Raw genomic sequence first — 5838 nt, 5'->3', positions numbered from 1 at the left:
ATCTCGAGTGCTAAATAGGTGGTGTAGCAACTGGATCACTGAGCTGGACGCGTGTCACCACGCTGACCGGTCCTGTCCCTGGCGCCGCGTTGCTGGTCACTGTCCACCGCACCGCCGTTGTCGCACCCCGGACACGCGGTTCACGCACGCGCATGCCGCGCCCGGTGACCTAGCCGCTCAGCCACCACCGCCGTCGTCGCAGGCCCGCTGCCCTGGCTCGGCCACTGCCGCCATGTCGCTGACCCCGTGCGTCGCGTCACTACGCTGCTGCTAGCCGTGGCCGCTTGTGCGAAGTCGCCCGCGTGTGCTCTGTCACCGCCATCACGTCCGCCTATCACTCTACCGCCTCGCGCTCGCCTATGCGGTGTCGTGCGCGTGTGGCCACACTTGGCCCTGCCTGCACATCACCTTGTCGCCTGCCCTTGCCATCACATCAGCGCTCGACGATGCTACGCTGCTGCCTCCTCAGACCGACGCGCAGGGTCGAGCCGCCATCGTCGATTTGCGGTTTATGGCCGTGCAGCCCACCGTCCTGAGCGCGTTGGCCATTTCCCCATCGCCCTATAGCCATACGCGATTGTGCACCGATTGACAGCCACGTCCCGCCATGGCAGCGATGAGCCAAGCCACGCCTGTCTCCCCCTGTTCCTCTATCGCCATGGTCGCTGGACCCGCTCCTCCTAATTCGGGTCAATGGAGGCACCTCAGTCCAATTAATTTTGCCTGTAGCTCCATCGTGTAGTCGGCCAACCACCTGGCCCTATCGTGCTATGAGCACTGCCGTGCCGTGCTCCAATTCGGAGTTTTCCTCTTGCTGGGTCGTTAAGACCGTCGTGGCACGCGTTGAAGACAAAGTCCCCTCTCCAGAGCTGCTCGCGTTCAATTCGTTGCACCGCCAACTTTGCATCCACCTGCTCATCACCCCATGCACCTTTGCCTAATCGCCTAGCCATCCCTAACGCAGCCTTGCCACCACCGTGCGCCACCGTACCGTCCATGCGCACGCGGCCAGCTAGGCTCGGGCCACCTCCGGTCGAATCGCCACCTCTTCTGGGTCTGTGGTGAGTGCCTGAAGTTCACTCGCTGTCCTATTTGCCTCGGCGTTGTTGTAGCTCACTGAAACATCACCATTTCTAGTGCAGGAGCTCCGCCACCGTGGTCCGGCCTTGCTGCGGCGTCCCAGCTCGCGCTTCCTTCACCTAGTGCTTTGCGTTCACGCCTAGGCAGGTATTGGCTCTGTAGATAGGGCGACGAAGGGCTGGCCTGGCCGACGTAACCACCCAGTGCCAGCGTCACCGCGTCGGTGCGTGCGAAGGGGGGGGTATGGGCATGGTAAAGATGGTAAATGGGAGGGGCATAGTTATAAGATAGCAAACTGGCGGAATAGTGCTCTTAGTGCTCGTGTGATTATCGGGTTGGCCGAGGGTGTTTTCGCAAGATGACCGGCGTGCGCGGGTCCTCCCCGTCGTGGGCCGTCATCGCGCGAACTGGGCCGCCCCCTCGCGTGGACCGGGCCGGTGCGTCGCTGGCGTGCACGCCGAGCGGACGTGGGCTGCGCTGCGCTGGAGTGGGCCGCTCCGCTCGCTCGTGGGCCGCGCGGTGGAAATTGATTTTTTATTTTCTAGTGAATTAGTATAGGCTTATTCAATTTAGTTTTGAGCTGAACTTTGATAAATTGTAGTAAATCTTATAGATGTCCAAAAATAGTGAAACAAAATTTATTAGGTTCACAAAAATGCTATCTATCTGTTGTTGTAGTTAGTTTACAATTAGCTCTGATAATGATAGATTCATAAATTCACTTTAGAAAGCTTAGTATTATTTAGCTTCATATTTGTAGAATTTTTTGTGGCAAATCGGTGATAGCTTTAGCTATGAAATTTTTACAGTGGGTTCATTAAATTATTATGTACTCCCTATAATTTTTGTAGCCCTAGAGTAGGTTGATAAATAGAGTAGCTATTACTCTCTGTTTTATCATATATAGAGTAAATCGGTATTAAGAGACAGAATGCCGTTAGTTGCTAAGATAATACATGTCGTATTTTATACTTGTTAGTGGTAACAATAGGTAACTTAGCACCTTAATCGGTAGGACTAGCTTAGTAGCTTGCTGGATGTATTTTGATTTTAAGAGTTGCTGTTTCCATATTACTAAGTGTTGCATCATCATTTCATGCATGTAGATCACGAGTTGGTAGAGTTCGTGCCTGTGGACGAACAGGATTACGAGGAGGTCATTGAGGAGTACGAGGAGGAGATTCTCATATAGGAGGGAGCCCCGAAGCCGTTTGTTGCTGACTTTGTTGACCCACCGCCTGCCCAAGGCAAGCCCCGATGCATAACCCCTATTTTTGAATGATTACTGAATAAATATATGATGTGCATTTACGTTACAGGTATTTTATGAAAACTACATGTATATATATACTTACCTATAAGTCCTACTAGTATAGGTCGAGTAGATGCTTTGCTCAGGGTATCGTTAGCGTGAGTAACCTGTCGTTACTCACAATAGGTGATAATTATGATCACTCATGATAAAATGGTGGAAAGAAAAAATGGTGACCGGGCAAGGATATGGTTTGGGTATTGGTGGGTGTAAGAGGTTGTATCCTACGACCAATAGGGCATAGCTTGGTTACACTTTTTCCCTGTCTGTGTCAGTTAAGGACCGGTCGTTGCATAAGTCTCTGGGCAAGTCATAGATTTATTATCCCGAGCACATACTTGGGTATGGGCGTAGGGAAGACTTGTTGCTCTCTTGTCGTGGGTTCCGGCTCTTTTCTAGACCGACTGATTGAAGGCGGGGATGGTGGAGGTCCTTGCACTGCACTGAGTTCGGGACTCAGGAGTGGGGGCTTGGAGTCCAAATTTAGACGGGGACCTAGATCCCATGATAGGAGGGTGATGGGTTGATCCTACTTGTGCCTGAGGTGTAAGCGGGACGTGTGTTTTCGGGGTACCCAGCTGGGGGCATTTATTCGGGGTAACCAACAAACCATAAAGCTTATCATGTTCCTTGAAGTCAGGAAATTATTTCCACTAGTCGGATAAGTCTTACGAGTATATTGTGTACTCATGGTTTATTTACCCCTGTTGCAGGTAATGCTTGAGGAGTATTATTGTGTGAAGGATTCTTCTGATGGGCACAGACGGATCTTTGTTCATTATCGATAGATGTTTATTTTTAATTCTGTTGTTTAACATTCCGCACTCTGACTTTGGAAATGTAATAATATAATTTTTAAGAATTCTGGAGGTATGAAATGGATTAAGTATTATAACTCGTTCTCATTATTGGATCCTTAGGAAAAAATGTGGATCTTTCGGGCTCTTCCTTGGGGTGTGCCCGATGGAAACGGCCCGCTGTAGCTTGCTTACGGGGTGCTTAGTGTCTGGTGGAAAACGAGTGCCTCCGTAAGTGCGTTATTTTAGGCGGTTCTGCCACTTACAACATCTCTATCAGATTATAGGCCCATTAGTCTGATCAACAGTGTTGTCAAAATCATCACGAAAATCCTAGCAAATAGATTAGCACCACACTTGAACTCTTTAGTGTCACATGCTCAAAACGCCTTCATCAAGAAGAGATGTATCCATGACAATTTCCAGAGCTTTCGACTCCATGGCTTGGAGCTTTCTGCTAGAGGTGCTACAGGCTTTGGGCTTTAGCACAAAATGGAGGGATTGGATAGCGGCCCTACTTGGAACAACAACATCAAAAGTATTGATCAACGGGAAGCCGACCCAGGGTATCAAACACGCACAGGGGTTAAGGCAAGGGGATCCTCTATCCCCCATTTATTCATTCTAGCCATCAACCCACAACAACGGATAATTGAAGCTGCAGCACAAAGAGGGATCCTTAAACCGGTGCTACCGAAGGCGGCTAATTTGAGGTGCTCCCTATATGCTGATGATGCATCAATTTTTGCATACCCTGCAAATACAGAGTTGGATCATCTACTCAGGATACTAAACTTCTTTGGAGAATGCTCGGGGCTAAAAATCAACATCTCCAAAATGGAAATTTTCCATATAAGAATGGACAACATAGTGGTCTCTCAATTACTTCAAAATTTCCCAGTCAAGATTTGCAGTTTTCCTGGGAGATATCTAGGACTTCCTCTACACGTCCGGAAACTACGCAGGGTAGAGGTACAACTTTGATAGACAAAATAGGAGCTAGACTGCCAGGTTGGAAGGGCAGGTTCTTGTCCTCGACGGGGAGAGAGACTCTAGTAAAAATGGTCCTATCATCTCAACCAATTTATCATATGACCGCATTCCCAGAACAAAAATGGTTAATAAGAAAGATCGATCGCTTGAGAAGGAGTTTCCTAAGGAGGGGAGAAACGCCAGACAAGGTATATGGTGGGCATTCCATTATCAATTGGCCAACAACATGTAGACCCAAAGCGAAAGGTGGTTTAGGGGTTCTGGACCTTGAACGTTTCGTAAGAGCATTGAGACTACGATGGTTATGGTATCAATGGAAGCACCGAGATAGAGCTTGGAACAAGCTTGACCTCCCGGTAGATGGCCGGGACAAGGAGTTATTTGCGGCTTCGACAGTGGTGACAGTAGGTGATGGCAAGTTGGCCAGGTTCTGGTGGGCGAACACCGAAAGCGATTGCACCAACATTGTTCAAGAAATCAAAAAGGAAAAATCTCACGATGCAAAAGGCCTTGGAAGATAACAGCTGGATATCACATGTCATTCCATTAGGCACTGCATAGAAAATAAGAGAATACGTAACCCTTTGGGAAGAGGTGAGCCAAATCCAGCTAATCGAGAATATAGAGGACAACATCCGTTGGCGTTGGACGGTGGATGGGGAATACATAGCCAAAAGCGCCTACTGCATTCAATTCCAGGGCACATTCAGCAAACTGAAACTTCAACCGATTTGGAAAGCAAATGCGGAACCCAAATGTAGATTTTTTGCTTGGACTTTGTTGCATAAAAAGATCCTAACGGCAAACAATTTGGTTAAAAGAAATTGACCAAATGATCCAATATGCAAGCTTTGTGGTATTGACCCAAAAACACCGATACATCTTTGCAAGGACTGCACTTTCTCAAGGCAAGTTTCGTCCTTCATCAAGCGATGGTTCAGCCTATCGGTGATTGATCCTGTCGGAATGACAGGATCCCTGCACAACTACTGGCGAAAGTGCAGAATTAAGACAGACAAAGATCAGAGAAAGTCGTTTGATGACATTATGATCTATTTTTGATGGAATTTATGGAAGGAAAGGAATCGAAGAACATTTCAGAACAAGTCACTGCAGCCTAGTCAGGTGGCACTCCTTTACAAGGAAGATATAGAGCAATACCAGTTCGCAACAAGATTTCATGCTGGACCATAACAGGAGTAGTTCTAGCATTTATTGGTCACTGTTTGGTTGGTCTGGTTTTGTGTTTTTCGGCTTCAGTGTGTTTTTCTAGACTTTAAGTTGTCGTCTAGGTGGGTATCTAGTTGGGTTGTCGGCCGGTGTGCCGTGGTGACGGTAAGCTTGGTCTCCCATTGTTTGTTGTAATTTTTTTTCTTGTTCCTTTTTGCTCGTCTAATAAAAATCCGGCAACTCGTTTGCCCGCCTTTTAAAAAAGCTAAATCGAAAGAGAGTGGTTGGAGAAGACGACATAGCGTGTTTCGTCTAGCACGAAGAGGCCAGGCTCGCCAGAGAGTGGCCGAGAGCCTATTTATCTCCTCCCGGGATGGCGGCATGTGTGCTCGAAGAATCTGTAGACCGCCGCCTGCCTGCCTGCCTGCCTCTCTGTTCCGCACGGGCGGGCTCCCACTCCTATCATCAGGATGTGCAGGGTGTGGC

The sequence above is a fragment of the Miscanthus floridulus genome, chromosome 5, assembly GCF_019320115.1.
Source record: "Miscanthus floridulus cultivar M001 chromosome 5, ASM1932011v1, whole genome shotgun sequence".
In the NCBI taxonomy this organism is placed as follows: Eukaryota; Viridiplantae; Streptophyta; class Magnoliopsida; order Poales; family Poaceae; genus Miscanthus; species Miscanthus floridulus.
Note: the sequence above shows the minus strand (reverse complement) of the source record.